Raw genomic sequence first — 17,201 nt, 5'->3', positions numbered from 1 at the left:
CCATGTGAACCCAACCTGGGTTTGCTAACCAGTGCTTATTAAAGTTAGGCTCCTACCCTCTCACAGAGACTGAGAAATTGGGGCCCTATCTTTAGGTGTTGGCTGGAAGAAAGCAAATTCTTTAATCAGCCTTTAGTTTTCTCAGGCAGGCACTTTAAGAGGACTAGGGTCATCCTAGGGCTGCAATATTGAGCTGTTAGAAACCATGCTAAGTGTTTGTTCAAGTCTTTATAGGCTAATATTGAGGCCTAGTAGAGAAGAGAGCTCAGAGGAGCCTGGCTGCAGTTTGGTCAAGGACAGCCTCTGCCAGGAGGCAGCTTCTAGCCAGCAGCCCAGGCATGGACAGAGTTCTCTATGTAGAAGACTGGATTGATAATGAGAGGTAAGGTGGTGATTTTGAACTCCCCCTTAGAGGCTGGGCAAGCACCAATCCCAATTTGCCCAAGACTAAGAGAGGGGTTTCTGGGCATGGGAAACATTTGGTGCCAATACAGGAAAAATCAGGCAAACAGGACCCATTGATCATCAGCCCACTTGGAGGCATCAGGCACCTGAGACAGGTTATTGAGCAGGAAGGTACTGTAAGCATTCATGATTTTAGGTGATTCCTCCTGCTGTAAAACATTAAAGATCCCAAGCCTCACTGGCCATTTAGAGAATCAGATTGTGTGGTATGTCACTCTGCCATGGCACACTAGTTCCGGCCGTCTTAGTCACTGTTCCAAAGTTTCTGAGCTAAGTCTAGGTCTGCTTCCTCTACTTTGAGAACCTCAAACATAGAGCATTGCACTTCACGAACTGTCTGAGAAGGAAGGACCACTCATTGCTAGATCTGCCTTTAAAGAAATTGAGGAATTATTTGATGCCAGAGGCAAAAGGACCAGATTGGAACACACTCCTCCACAGTGTCTAGCCGTGTGAGTCTGGACATGATCTTTCTATTCCTTAAGCCTCATCTCCTCATTTGTAAACAGAGATTAAAAATACCACCTAGTTTACAGGGCTAGAAGGAGAATTAAACGAGATTATGCATGAAAGGCCCTTACCAGGGTGCCTGTAATATATGAAACATTAAGTAAACAGCAGCTATTGTTGTAATTGTGGTAGTTGGTTTTGTTATTAAGCATGGAAGAGAAGCATTTATTCAGTGTTTAAAGGTCAGCATCCTGAAACATTTCCACAGGGTTAGATTTTCAGGTGAGAGAAACAAACACGAGGAATCTGTCACATAAATAGAAGTTGACCCTGGGTCCCTTAGACTTATGTAATGGCCACTCAGAGACGTCTGGAAAAACAAAGTAGATTCGTGAAAAATGCTTGTATTGCCCTGGGCGTCATCCATCAGTGGGAAAGGCTTCACCCCAGATTTTATTTCCTATGTTAGGAGAAGGCCAAAAGAAGGGGAACAAAATTCAATTAACAAAAACATAATTGATTTCAGAAATCCATACACAGAGCATCACTCTTGCTCCTCAAGGAAAACACTATCAGCATCAAGGGTAGTTAACACAGAGAGTTAAACACTTATTTATTAATTTTTTAAAATATGCTCTTCTTTTAAAGCCTCAGGAGCAAAGTATAATCAAATCACTCTGTAAAATATTGACACTGGATTATCGCTGCAGTGATGAGCAAAATCCAAATGAGCAGTGTAGCAAGGTACCTGTCGAGGCCCCCTCAGTCCCAAGAGGCCTCTAAAAGGGGTGGCATGAGCAGCTAGCTTAGGATCCTTTAAAACCCCAGAGCATGGCCCAGCCCCAGAAGTCCTGCCACTACCCTGACTACACAAGTGCCTCCATTTGGCCCACTTGGCCTTCTCCTGCACTCACAGCCCCAAATAAGTCCAGGTTTTGTCACCAGTAAATTCTAGTACCAGACATGACTTCTCTAAAGCATCAGTTTTCTCATCTTTGCAATAGGAAAGACAAGATTTACTACCCAGAATTATTCTGAAGATTAAAAGGAAATGTATGTGAAGCCCTTAGCTCAGTGCTTGGCACACAGCAAGTGCCCAAGGATTTTCCCCTCCCTGTGCTCTGAATCTCGTAGTTCCCCTGACTCTTTCAGACTGCCAACTCACACCTTTTCCCAGAACATTATGGTGTGGGTTTAGCAATTATGTCTCATTTCATCAGTATCCATTTTCCCAACCTAACAACAGGGTCAATCCTTTAAAGCCAGAGATGGTTGATTATTTAATAAACACATAGCACGTATGTACCAATTTCAGCTCTAAATCTTGACAAACATTGTTGTTAAGTCCTCATAACAACCCTACGCTCTTCACCACCAGACCCCCTCCACTTCAGACTTTCACACCCACAACGCCTACCACGGGGAAGGTCCAATCAAAACCTGTCAAAGGAAAGATGACTTAGTCAACACGTGTCACTTTGAACAAGAGGAAACTGGAAAACAGTGAGGTTATATAGTTGATCCTAAGTCAAAAGGGCAATTGGCAAGTTTATTATGGCCCAAAGTGTCACATCCCCAGGGGCTTACTCTTCTGGCCATGCCATCTGAATGGTGTTTTGAGAGAAGAGTTACACTCTGATGGAAGGACAGGAAGAGAAGACATTTGATCCCACATTTGGCCACATGAAGGCCACATTTCCCTCACCTCATGACCCTACCCACCATGTCCCAAAAGGAGCCTTCACACACAGGGTCAGCTATTCCTACTTACCGGCTTTTATTTTCAAGAGTATTTAGTGTTACGCATGTACAAGACAGCCAGCTAAACTTGAGGCCAGGAGAGTGAGACAGAGGCCCAGCCCAGATCCCTCATAGGCTACTGCGTGGGCAAACTTTCACAGACTTAAAACAAAAATCTCACTTACTGGAGGTTTTCCAAACCAAATTCTGGTGGGCTGTGGAATTTTTTGCAGGAGTCATTCTACAATTTTTTGCTACTTAGTAAAGCAGTTTTTAAAAATTCCAGAGAATACACTGCTGGGGACTTAACCCAAAGATACAGATGCAATGAAACGCCGGGACACCTGCACCCCAATGTTTCTAGCGGCAATGTCCAAAATAGCCAAACTGTGGAAGGAGCCTCGGTGTCCATCGAAAGATGAATGGATAAAGAAGATGTGGTCTATGTATACAATAGAATATCCCTCAGCCATTAGGAAGGACAAATACCCACCATTTGCTTTGACGTGGATGGAACTGGAGGGTATAAGGCTGAGTGAAATAAGTCAATCGGAGAAGGACAAACATTATATGGTCACATTCATTTGGGGAATATAAAAAATAGTGAAAGGGAATAAAGGGGAAAGGAGGGAAAATGAGTGGGAAATATCAGAGAGGGAGACAGACCACGAGAGACTCCTAACTCTGGGAAATGAACAAGGGGTAGTGGAAGGGGAGGCGGGCACTGAGGGGGGTACTCGATGGGATGAGCACTGGGTGTTACATTATATGTTGGCAAATTGAACTCCAATAAAAAATAATAATAATAAAATTAAAAATTCAAGATAATAAATCCCTAATTTTAACCATTTGTAGTCTATCGATATGTTACCCTGTGCTGCCAAGAAAACTCACTGCTGTCTTGTGACCTGGGCACGGTCTTAGGACTCAGGGACCTGGGTTCAAATCTCGACCCCTGAACTTGGTAGCTGTGGGGTACTGGGCCTTGTACCTCAATTTCCTCATGCTTAACAGGATAATAAACACAGTACCTACCACATAGGCTTGTTTTGAGGATTAAATGAGTTTATGTGTGTGTATGTATACATATGTACGGACATAGATGTATATATGTACATACACACATGCACAAACACACATATATAGAGTATACATATAGTATAGTGTATTTACTATATATGTGTGTATATATATATATTTATACACACACATATACACATAGATATACATATAACTATACCTATATAGTATATAACTATACTTAATAGTTATAGGTACCTATTAAGTATAGTTATATATGTAGATAATTTTGGGTTGAATTGTGTTCCCCCAAAATTTATACATTGAACTCCTAACCCCCAGGACCTTACAATGTGACCTTATTGGGAGAATGGGTTTTTACAGAGATAATCAAGTTAAAATGGAGTCATTAGGATGGGCTCTAATCCAATAAGACCTATAAGAAGAAATTTGGACATAAAACACAAACAAAATTTTGAACATATGAAGGCGCAGGGAAAAGAACCATCTACAAGCCAAGGAGAGAATCCTGGAGGAAGAGGAAGAGGGAGAACAGATTCCTACACAGCCCTCAGAAGGAACCAAACTACACAGCCCTCAGAAGGAACACAGCCCTGTTGACACCTTGGTTTCAGACTTCTAGCCTCCAAACTGTGAGAAAATAAGTTTCTGCTGTTAAACCACTCAAATTTGTACTTCATTACAGTAGTACTAGAAAACTAATAATTGTTTGTCTGTGTGTGTATATGTGTGTGCGTGTGTAGAGAGAGAGGCACCACCACTCAACAGGGTACTCAAATGGGACGTCTGGGTGGCTCAGCAGTTGGGTGCCTGCCTCGGCTCGGGTGGTGATCCCAGGATCCAGGATCGAGTCCTACACCGGGCTCCTTGCGAGGAGCCTGCTTCTCCCTCTGCCTATGTCTCTGCCTCTCTCTCTCTCTCTCCCTCTCTCTCAAAAAAAAAAAAAAGAAAAAGAAAAAGGTATCCAAAACATGTAAGTAGTAGTACTTAAATAATTAGCTATTAATAGTGGTAAATATGTTATTAATCAGAAGGTGTAGAGTTTACACTACACTTTTTTAAAATGTAGACCTGTTAGGGCACCTGGGCTCAGGTCATGATCCCAGGTTGCTGGGATGGAGTCAGGTTCCCTGCTCAGCAGGGAGTCTACTTCACCCTCTCCCTCTGTCACCACCCCCCCGCTCATGCTCGCTCATGCACACACTCTCTCTAATAAATAAACAAAATCTTTTTTAAAAATAAAAATAAATCAACTGCAGACCTGTGGAATACAAAATGGCACAAGAGGAAATGTAGGGTGGCTGCAGTCTACATGTATTCCACCAAAACACCGGGCTGGCCGGGCTCATCTCAGACCTAGACTCAGCCATAAGGGATGGACCATAACCAGTAATAATGGAGCCTCTCTACAGCTTGTTCTAAATCCTGAGTGCTTGTCCCTGGCTGCAATAAGTCAAACGTGAGCCTGTATCATCACTGATTTCATGCTGAAATAAACACTTCTGACTACTCTTCTTTCCAGCTTCAAAATGACTCTAATGAGAGTGTATTCTGTTACACAAAGGCAAGCTACCAAAAATGTTACATTTTATAGCTAATTATCTGCAAATTCATCCCAGTATTGCACAACCAAGTCACGGTGGGATTGATTAGGATTTGGGGAACTGAGGCTAATGTAAGATTGTGATTGCCATCCATAACCCCTTACTGCATATTTTGTATTAACCAAAACAGTCTCATTTTCTCTCATTGACTGCTTATAAGTAAATTATAAACTTGAACTGATGTAATATAGATTTGTACTGGCACAGATTCCCGATTCATAGCTGTGTCATGAGTTAGAGAACAACAGGACATTCTGTTTGAAAAGGAGGGGGATTGTGATCATTGTACGTCACCTTGACGAGGCCATAAGGTGCCCAGATATTTGGTTGAACAGTATTCTGGATGTGTCTGTGAGGTTTTCCTTCATGAGATTAGCATTCAAATCATTAGACTGAGGAATATAGAACATTTTCCAGCTTTCTAGTGTAGATGAGCCTCATCCAATCCACTAGAAGCATGAATAGAATAAAAAAGGCTGAGTAAATCCACTGGAAGCATAAATAGGATGAAAAGGCTCAGTCCCCCACCCCACCCCTGACTGTCATTGAACTGGGACATAAGTCTCCTGCCTTCAGACTTGGACTGGAACTCACATCATCAGTTCTTCTGGTTTTCAGGCCTCAGGCTCAAACCCTCAAACCCCACTACACCACCAGCTCTTCTGGGTCTCCAGGTTGCTAACTGCAGATCTGGGACCTGTCAGCCTCTGTAATCACATTGAGGCAAATCCTTGTGATAAATTTGACGGAGGTAGAAATGGGGTGGGGAAAGGGAGGACAGAGGAAGGGGGAGAGAGGCAGAGAGAGGAGAAAGGAGAGAGAGGTCTCCTACCGGTTCTGTTTCTCCAGAGAACGCCGACTACTAACATGGGAGCTGTTCTGTTACTGGCTAATATTTCCTGTGCCTTCCTCTTTAGTAAGACCTGCATTTGGAATTTCATTTAAATAAGCTTTGCCTCCTGTAAGCATCGCTGCTGTGTTTCTTTCTGATAAGGAAGAATGGTGGCCAGGAAGCTCAGACACAAGGTTTTGTTGAACCAAGCAACAGCCCTGACCCCTACAGTTGGTATCTTTGCCTCCTGTTCATTCTTGGGGCACATTATAGTTGCTAAACCGGTTTAGTCATCTCACTCACACACCAAATTCTTTTTGGGAAAGTGTAAGCATAGTCAATAAATAATTTTGGTTGACCTACAGATCCAAATTTTATCCGCATTTACCTTTATATGATAATAGTCAGTTATTTTCCATGAAAGAAATAAGTGAACAAAGTTTGGCTTTTCTTTCCCCCTCTTTTCTCCATCCACCAACAGGTATTTCCTCCAGACTACAACTGAATAATGTAAAAAAGTATGATTTCAAAATGTCGCATCACCTGACAGTTTCTGAAGCATCACCATGTTCCCTATAATTATTTTTAACTGTACGTTCAACAGGCAGATATATTGGCTTATCTCTTGCTGCCCAGGTTCCTGAAAGACAAAACATAGCAATTACTGTTAAAGGAAAGAATTATTTAAAAAATCATGCATCTTTAATGAAAGCCACAGGAATAGAAATATTATTATCTAGCGAGGCTGGTTCCCAGTTTGAGCCTCTCAAGAGCCTGTCCTGCCAGTAATTCTGCAGGGAGAGGAAAGAACCTTGTATTAGGGAGTCAGGATCCCAGGGTTCAGAATCCTGGGGTTCCAGTCCTACCCCTGCATTTAAGCAGCTAGATGACCTTGGCCAAGTCAATTATTCTTTGCAGATCTGAGTCATGTGCAGAGTTGGGGGTCTGGACTATAACACAGTTAAGGCAGTTTAGCATAATGCTTAGGGTATGGGTCCAGGGCAGCCAAAGTGACCTTGGATGAGTTACTTAACTCCTTACTTCTATTCCTTATCTGTGAAATGGAAACAATAACAAACAGACTTCCCTCCTGGATTCTTTATAAGATATAACCAAATTAATACAAGTAAAGTGCTTCCAGGGGTACCTTGCCCAGAGCAAAGCCTTCTTGAAATGTCAGCTATTATGATTATCTCTACAGTGTCTTATCACTAGAAAATTATTCAAATGGACTCTGATACCTCCCCCAAAGTTCCTAGTATTCTGAGAGAAGGAGAGCACCCAGTAACTTGGACTGGAACTCCCCATCATTTTATCAATCCTTCCAATATCACTATGAAGCAATTAGTACTGTCTCCATTGGACAGATGAGGAAACCAAGGCTTAAGGAGGCTAATTACAGTTCCAAAAGCATATGCAAGAAACTCAGATGCCACCAGGCCTGACGGCAAGCCTATACCTCTTCCATACCAGAACACTAGCTCCAGAACACGGGCATTCATTATTCAGAGTGGTGGTGGTTAGGAAGAAGTTTATTTTTATAAAATAAATTATAATTTAAGTGCACTGAGAAAATTTTATTTTTAAAAGGTCCCATACAGGCAGCCTGGGTGGCTCAGCAGTTTAGCGCCGCCTTCAGCCCAGGGCCTGATCCTGGAGACCCGGGATCGAGTCCCACATCAGGCTCCCTGCATGGAGCCTGCTTCTCCTTCTGCCTGTGTCTCTGCCTCTCTCTCTCTCTCTCTCTCTCTCTCTCTCTCTCTCTCTCTCTCTCTCATGAATAAATAAATAAAATTAAAAATAATTTAAAAATAAAAAATAAAAAAATAAAAAAATGAAGGATGCCTGGGTGGCTCAATGGTCAAGCATTTACCTTTGGCTCAGGTCGTGATCCTGGGGTGCTGGGATCTAATCCTCTATCAGGCTCCCAGCAATGAGCCTGCATCTCCCTCTGCCTCTCTCTCTGTGTCTCCCATGAAGAAATAAATAAAATCTTTTTTAAAAAATTGAAATCAGACAACCTAAGTTTCAGGCCTACTTTTGACACTTAAAAGCAGAAGCATATATAGTCACTGTCTCAGATTGGAATAAGACAACTGCAGGGTCTTCCTCATAATCTATGACAGTGGAGTAAAAGATGAGAAAGACTCCAATTTCTGCAAAGACCATTCTAATTATTTGGTTTTATCTTCAGAGAGTGGTAGTGTCTTACAAGTTTGAACAGTCAGCTACAATCTAAAATAGCACCTCTATAAATTCTTTCTTGATCCCTCCCATCACCAGGGGCAATTGGGAATTTACATCTGTTCCCCATTTGGGTATCTCAGTTCTACAAGCATCTATGAGACTGGATTGCAGGGATGTCTCTTGGAACGAGGTGGTAGGGTCCAGGAAGCAGAGACTACCCCCTTCATTATCTTTGTATCTCCTATGCCTTGGACTATGGTGTACTGAGTAAATGTTTGTTGAATGAGTGAATAAATCTTGGGATTCCATTTAGCTGTGCCTGGGTACAGAGCCAGCTACATAATTCACGGGGTCCAGAGCAAAATGCAAATTCAGAGCCCTTTGTTCAAAAAGTAGAGGGGAAAAAAGTGATGTTAAAGGTACTCAAATATAAAGCTTTTTCCTTCATTCTGTGGTCTCTCCCATCACTTGTTATGGTGACTTTTATTTGCTGTTTCATGTTATTCTAAACAAAGAAAAAATTAAATATTAAAATTATTATCAATAATTTGTTCATTTTTATACGGTATAATGCTAGCTTTAAATGCAACTAGAAGAGACTTCATAGGTCATGTGCCCATGAAGTCAGCCCAGCCCAAATATAGTTCTAACAAATTGAGGAATAAAGGACAAAATTCAAGTTATCTCCTGGCATGAGCTTATACAACAGTAGCAAGCAAAGTCAAGAAAATCTGCCTGTGATAGGCCAGAAGGCATTGTGGAGTAGCTTTCTTCAGCTCATAACAACACTGAGAAAATCACCCATTTAACTGACTGCAAACCAGATTTACTCCCATGGAGATAAAATCCTTCATAGTACATAAAATGTTCAAGTAAGTAAAGTTTCTATCTTCTTTGGAAAAAAGAGACAATAGAGAAAATATGCTATTGATATAAAGAATTATGGATGGAGAAAATTGTTGGGTTTTATCTACTCATATTCCATTCTACCTTCATGCATGCAAGAGGCTGGCAAAATATTATATCATAATTATGGACTCCCCTAGTAGCTTCAGTATCAATGGTTCCTATTGTTCCAAGGTTTGCACAAGCCCATGAGCTCCCAGTTTGCATCACGCAGAAAAAGAGCAGGCGCTAATTGCATTGCATATTTATACTTCCCCCACGCCACCATTACCCACATAATTCCCTGTGAGTTCTAATTAGCTCAATCAGGGATGAAGGAGAATAAAATTTTAAGCAATTTCAAATAAATATGGGGCTTGCTACCACCACAAAATTTGGCAAAATGCTAACCTTACCCAAAAACACTTTCTTTATCTCCCATTTCTGAAGAAACTGGATAGCTTTTTTTTGTTGTGCTTAGATTTAATCAAGAATAATAGCTCTTAAATAATATTAACCTAGGTGGTTTGCATTTTGGTGTTTTCCTAGAATTGGAACCAGAAAAAAAAATCCATTTTAAATATAATCTTTGTTAAGTGATAGCTGTGAAGATAACCTCCAAAAACTGTCCCGTGGCTCCTTTTCTCTCCCATTTTATAATCTGCACTGTCCATAATCCTTATCTTTTAATCCTGTGCAAATTGTAATTAATGGTGCTTAGGAAAAGGCTATTCCTGAAGAGTCGGTCATACTCTGAGAAAAGAAGCTTAATTAATCCAGGTACCAATCAGTTTGATTTAATGTTTAGAGAAATATTCTTTTTTTTTTTCCTTGGTGAAAGCACCTAAAACTTCTCTTAACATAACCAAGAGCAGCATAAGAGTCTCTCCTTTTCCCTATCACCTCATTATTAATTCATCTGGCTTCAGAATCTCAGTTTTAATCAGGGAGTTGGCTCCTGCGGCTGCACTTACAATCAGCTTGATGCCAAAACGGCCTCATGCAATCACCCTCCTCAAATCTATCCAGGCCTCTTGATGAAGAAAAGCATTCAGAAGGCAACACATACACTGAGACTCAGTTCCCAGTGTCTAATGCCTGATGCTCGGGGGCTCATACCCCCTGCCTTTTCCTTACCACCCAGTTTTGATCTTGGGGAAGGTCAGGCCAAGCAGGGAGAAGGAGCCCCAAAGAGACTTCCAGAGAGGATCTGAGGAGGAAGCCTACAGCACAGCCAAGCCTGGCCACCCAAGGACTGAATGCAGTTCCCCAACACATTTTGTTTTTTCCCACCTTCCACCCCCTTTCCCAGTATGTAGTCTTTTACTAGTGGCTAACATTTAAACAATAGAACTATCATATAAAACTCCAGAAATGGGAGGCTTGTATTCTGATCTATTAAAATAGGTTAAGTGTGGAATTGAGACAGCCATCTTTCCACAGGACAATGACTCCTTGTTCTCTGTCATTCCTACTCCACCAATCTGGTTTATTCTTTGACCTGCCTAGCTCCTACAGATGTTTGCATTCATTCTCCTGAATCCAAAACTCATGGTCCTCCACATGGGCCTTTTCCCCAAGCATCTCCAGATGGTGGTTGGCCTGGACCAAAGTGTCAGAGGCCATCAGCCCATTAAGGAAGAAAAATATATAAAGCAAAGCTCTACTCAAAGGATCATATTTCTAGAAACTGAAATAGAAGAATAATCAGGCATCATCATTCAATACATATTTACTAAGTACCTACCTTGTGCCTGGCACAGTTTGAGGAGCTGGAGATGCAATGGTAACAAGACTAGACCCCTGCCCTTACCAAGCTTCCCTTTTCTTGTGGGACAGGCAATAACTAGAAAAATAAATACATATCACATTTGGTAAACAGTAAGTGCTGAGAGACTAAATATACAAACGGCTGATGGCCAGGATATATGTGAAAATAGAGTTCTGACCTGCAACCTGCAACAACCTGCCCAGGAAACCAACCCAGGAAGCCAGCAAGCTAGAAGTCAGACTTGGAGGAAGTCAGACCACAATCTCTAGCGATTGTCCAGGAATCCAAACAATAACCCTGTAACAACTGGCCAGGACTTTATTAATAACTGGAAGCTTCCTACCTTTTACCCTTGCTTCCAAATCAGGACCAACCACAGAAAGCCAAATATAAAGCCCTGACCAATCACATAGAAGGCCCTACTTCTACTTAGTGCACCTACAGTTTCCACAGGACAGGAGCCTCCTGTCAGACCATACCTGAGGCCTTCCCTTTTTCCACTATGAAGCTTTCCACTCCTCTGCCTGCCTTTGAATCTCTGTCAAATGCAAAAAATGGTGGCTGACTTTCTTGCTAGAAGATGTCTGAATAAGTGGCCTCTGTTTATTCTCTTTTGGGTGCTCTTAATTTATTTCCATAGGGCTTTGAAGCAAAATAGAGCAGATTAAGAGGACAGGGTAATGAGTGGATAGGGAGATTAGGAAGGAGATGACATCGGAGCCAAGTCTTGAGAAGAGAGAAGGAAGGATGGAGGGAGCCATATGACCAGTAGAAAAGCATTCCAAGTAGAGGAAACAGCAACACAAGGCCAGTGGAGAAAGAAGGCTGGCATGTTCCAGAATCATCAAGCAGAATAAAATAAGGAAAGATAGCTAAGGGAGCAAATCAGAGAGGCTGCTGCCAGCTGAATGCCCAACTGCATAGGGCTTGTCCAACTGCATAAGGCTTGCTAAACATGGGCAGAACTCTGACTTTCCTATTAAGTGGAACAGAAAGGCTTTCTTAGGTTCTGAGCAGGACAGTAACATGCCCAAGCTCCACTCAGCCTGCTGTATGGAGAATAGAGGGCAAGGGTAGAGGCAGCAGGGTGGTTACAGGCAATTACAATGGTGCTTGTGAGAGAAGATGGCCACCAGGCTTAGTGGAAATCAAAGAAGGTGGTGAGAGATCACCAGGTTTGGAATATGAATATTATTAGGGCTTTGAATGTGAGGTGATAAAAAAAGTAAGGAGTCAAAGATGGCTCCTATTCCCTGTTCCTCCTATTTTCCAACCAAAATTATCAACTCCTCCCGCCTCCATACCCGACACTCGTATCACCACCCTCTCTATCCAAAGTCACTTCCCTAGAAGTACAAATAGATACACACTCACATAGCCAATAGTGGATGAGGCCAGGCATGTGGCCCACAAGTTTCTGAGGAGAGAACAATAGGAGTCATAACAGCCAGCCAGGGCGGTCATTGTGAGGGAAGTTCTGAGAAACCCTTATCTAAAATTCTCCACCCAAGTCAGGTAACCTCCAGGATTCCCAGAGTACCTTCCTTACCAGGACCCTCTGTTTCTCAGTCAGCTTCACTATGCTCTCCTGGTGGTACCAGTACCTTATGACTAACGTTCTTGATGCCAACACCTCCACCCCTCTCACCACATAAGCCAGCCTGATTTCCAGCCACTTTTCCAGACTAGAGGAGCCTGGAAATGAATGCCTCCCTGCAACCTGCATCCTACACACCCCACCACCCACCCTAGAGCAGTTTCTGATAGGTGTGAGGTATACACACACCAGCTTTCTCACCCCTTAGCCAGGGTAGTTTTGAGACGTTTGCTGTATACCATTTTCCAAAGTGGCCCACTGTGGTAGGTGGCCCAATAGCACCCTTCCTGTCTTGCCTTACCTTCATCTAACACTGCTCTTCCCAATCAACTTCTTGCCTCTGAATTCTTGGTTCAGAGGTCTGGTTCTGTGGAACCTAAACTGAGACCATCTTCTATTGTCTGAATGTTTGTGCACCCCCCTAAATTCATAAATCCTAACCCTCAAGATGATGGTATTAGGACATAGGAATGTGGCTAGGTGATTCAGTGATAATGATGGTCCCTCATGAATGGGATTAATGTCCTCATGAAAGAAACCCCACAGAGCTCTCTAGCCCCTTCAACTTGTATGTGAGGATACAAGTCCTTACTCTACAACCTGGAAGACAATCTTACCAGAACCCAACCCTACTGTCACCATGAACTTGGACTTCTAGCCTCCAGAACTGTAAGCAATAAATTTCTGGTATTTATAAGCCACTCAGTCTATGGTATTTAGTTAAAGCAGCCTGAATGGACTAAGGCACTGCCTATGACAGATTTTGGTTTTTTTAATTCTTAGATAGCAAATGTGTAATGAAAAAAATTGGGTCTAAATTATGGTTTATAATTACTGTTGCCTACAAAAAGGGACTGGACTCCTTGGAGGAAAAGCTAATTCCAGAGCAGGGGCAAGGAAAGTATGAGACAATCTAGGAACATCTTATTGTATCAAAAAGTGAGGAAGTACTCAAAGAATGATGAAAACATGTTAAAAGAACATGGGAGGCAGCTTGAAAGGGTTCTCACTGGTTAAATAGTGGGATGATTGAGCATCAAAATAAATAAAAACATTATTGAACTATAAATAAATTAAATAAATAAAAACATTATTGAACTATATAAACCATTGAATAAAATAAGAATCCATGAGTCTATGCAGATAATAAAGAAGTTAAATAAATAAACATAAAAAAGGGAAATCTCTTCCTTTCCATAAAATGCTAACTAACAAATACAGAAGGGATGACTATTAGTAAAATTCTATTTTAAACCACCATAGCAGAAATTGAGGCAAAAAATCCTTCATGGATGCTAAATCCAGAAAGAAAACTTTGATGAGGAATGGGATATTTACATGGCCTCAAAGCATCTCCCCACAAGTTACTTATTAATTATAAAAGGAAAAACAGTAGCTATACAGTAGAGAAAGTAGAACAAAATAGAGACCATGTCTTCAAACATACCCAAAGATTTTCACTTATTCCTTAACTAGAAAGGGGATGAGGAATAAGATCAAATCCCACTGACTATATCACAGACATCTTTATTATAAATGCTATGCTTATATTAACGTTCTAGATACATGTACCTAGGGCTAGGGCCATTCTTCACTACTCCCTTTGCCCTTTCCATAAAGCCTGGGTTTTGTTGGAAAACCATACCACATCCAGGTTGAGCACCACATGATTCTCCTTCAAAATCATCAACATTCAGTATTGAAACAAGGGAAGAGATTGTGAGCGACAGTGGGTGACTTAAGCCTTCCCTGATGGAGACCTCACAAAGCCAGGGGCCCCACCACATTCAGCCCCTGACTGAATATGCGTGCTACCCTTTCTGTGAGGCTTAAACTATCCTGTTGCATCTACCTAATATTTAAACTATCAAATTGTGGCATAATTGTTCTTCCCTATCTCCAGCACAGAGTCTCCAAAATTTAGGACCTTTCCAGTCTTCTTTCTTAACCAATTTTTCATGTTCATGATTTAAGATCAGAAGTTTTCAAGCTTTTTTGCAGCATGTAGTGGGCTAAATGGTGGATGTGGACATATCTGCTGGATATGTTTGGAGCAGATATGTCCACATTCTAATCCACAGAATGTATGAATGTGACCATATTGGAAAAAAACTCTTATAAGGAGTCTTTTTAGCTATAATCAAGTTAATTATATTACATTGATTTTTTATTAATGTAGAGATTTTGAAATCAAGAGACTGTTTTGGATTATCCTTATAAGGCCCTAAATGCCATCACAAATGTCCTTATAAAAGAGAGGCAGAAGGATACTAGAAACGCCTTTACAGAGAAGGTGGTGTGAATATGAAGCAGAGAAAGAGGCTGCCACAAGCCAAAGAATGCCAAAAGCAACCAGGAACCAGAGGAGACCAGGAACATGTAGGGGCCAAGAGAAGGCTGCCCCAAAATGTGCCACTCTGGCTTATCAATTAGTTTAAGTAAAAGTTGCTTAAGAAACAACCAGTGCAAGGACATCCAGATCCTCCTCTGTCCCCCTTAAAGCAGCAAACAAATCTCCCATATGACAAATATCCTCTTGATAACAAAGTAAAAGGACATCCTTATCACCACAGAGAGGGACTTTAAAGCCAAGAAATCCATAAAAAGAAACGTTGTTACTTTCTACTAACCTACTACCTCAGTCCCAATTCCACCTTATCCCATAAATTCCTCACTAATTAATTGTCTCTTTGTCTAAAATGTATAAAAACTGGCTGCTTTGGTCATTTCTTTAGGTCTCAATTTCATTTTTGGGCCTCCATGTGCACGTAATAAAACTTAAGGGTTTTTTCTCCTATTAACCTGTCTCATGTACATTTAATCCTTAGTCCAGCTGGAAGATCCTGAAGAGTAAAGAAAGAATTTTGCCTTCTCTTCAAATGGATTCTTCCCTTTGAGGAAGTGTGGTCCAGGCACTCTGATTTCAGACTTCTGGTCTCCAGATTATAAGAAAATAAATTTCTGTTGTTTTAAGGCACCAACTTTGGTACAATTTGTTATAGCAGCCACATGAAACTAATACAACCAAAACATCCTTTCAAATGAAATCTTATATAACCCCCCACTGTGTAAAATAGATCAAAGGAGAACTATTGCTGTCAAGGGGGAAGCAGTGGCCTCCATCACAGGTTACTCCCCCTGCCACCCTCACATTGACTTGGGAAAACATTCCCATTGGCCTGCAAGCACCAAAGCACTCTGTTCTGAGGAACAGAGTTTTAAAAACACTCTTCAAAATATTCATCACAGTCAGTATCCTAATGCTTTAACTCCCTGGATATGCATCCCATCCCATATGTCTGTTTTTCCTCTCCCTGCCTTTTTTATTTAACAAACCATTTCTTTGCATGACTGTACTTTGGAAAAGGTAACAAAAATAGGTATGTGGGTTGAGCAACTGGCTCAATTTCTGAGCCACAGCCTCTGGAGCATTCTGCTAACAACAGCTCATTCTGCCTCCTGTCCCTCGTTTTAAATTGTAGTTTAATAGATGAACTGTCCCTCAGCCTCTAGCTTTGACTCCACCTCCATCCCCAGGGTTTCTCTTTGGTCTCTTCCAGAACCTTCCTTTTGGTTTCACTTGATGTTTTTCAAATTCAGAAATGTGATCGTGACCCTGGAGTGCAGATTCATTTTCTGTACTCTCTGAAGCTCTCTTGACATCATGAGTCACCTGCTCTGTGCCATACATTAGTTCCCTGCAAAGTCAGCAGGTGTTTCCTGCCATTCCTTCTAGGCTTTTTGAAGCCAGTAGATTTATTCCTTCAAGTACCATCCAGAGTTGATTCTATATATTTCAATGTCATTCACAGGCCATGATTAATACCCAAGATGCAGAGGTAAAGTCGCATGCCTTATAAAAACTCTGTGAGTAGGACATGGGAATAGAACAAGAACCATAATGCCTCTAATTCACACATTTTTTAGATGATTTCTGCCATCAATAGCAGAGCCCTCTCAGGATTCAAGCAAAACCACCAGATAAGTGAAGAGGGAAAGAAAAGATAAGAGAGAAGTGAGGAGGAAAAGAAGTGAGGAGGACCATAGACCTGTACACCTCCAGTCATAATTTGAAGACTATCTGCACATTCTTCTCTGCATTTTTGTGGTTCACTTTTAGATGACCCAGCAGCTGCCCATGCAGCCTCTCCCAACTTCTCACAAAATATAGAGGCACCTCAACTTTCATGTTCCACTTGCAAACATCTACAGATTATATATCATCACTCCAAACCCCTTTTTGTATGTCAAATTCTGACAGAATTCAACAGCTGAGGACCAACTGATTCAAGCTATCACATAATAGTGTTATCTGAGAGTGAATTATTCTGTTACAGTCCAGAAAAATTTGTGCAATTATCTGTATGTTTATTTTTTGTCTGATTATTTCATAAAATGAGAGAAAACTGAAATGTGAAAGTGCATTGATACAAGTGATAAGAAGTATAAGCCATGCAAATGTAATATAAGGGAAAAAGATGAAAATGATTAAGCAGCCTGAAGACAATCTTTCACTTTAATCGGATTCTCACTGGACTCAGGCAGGTCAATTGTGTGTTCAATTAATTGTGAAGGAAAAGAACACAATTAAAGAACATGTACCAAATATTGTCAATAAATCATAAACTA

General features: G+C 41.2%; 1 long non-coding RNA gene across 2 annotated transcripts in view; it reads right to left on the bottom strand.

Annotated features, from left to right (window-relative positions):
- The window catches only part of LOC119864393, a 132,761-nt gene that overhangs the window by 39,847 nt on the left and 75,713 nt on the right, over positions 1-17,201 (bottom strand). For both annotated transcript variants that reach the window (XR_005373808.1, XR_005373807.1), the window contains exon 4: positions 6,676-6,772. This is a non-coding gene — a long non-coding RNA (uncharacterized LOC119864393). The remainder of the gene's footprint in view (positions 1-6,675; positions 6,773-17,201) is intronic.

The sequence above is a fragment of the Canis lupus genome, chromosome 19, assembly GCF_011100685.1.
Source record: "Canis lupus familiaris isolate Mischka breed German Shepherd chromosome 19, alternate assembly UU_Cfam_GSD_1.0, whole genome shotgun sequence".
In the NCBI taxonomy this organism is placed as follows: Eukaryota; Metazoa; Chordata; class Mammalia; order Carnivora; family Canidae; genus Canis; species Canis lupus.
This window is presented reverse-complemented; position numbering and strand designations above follow the sequence as displayed.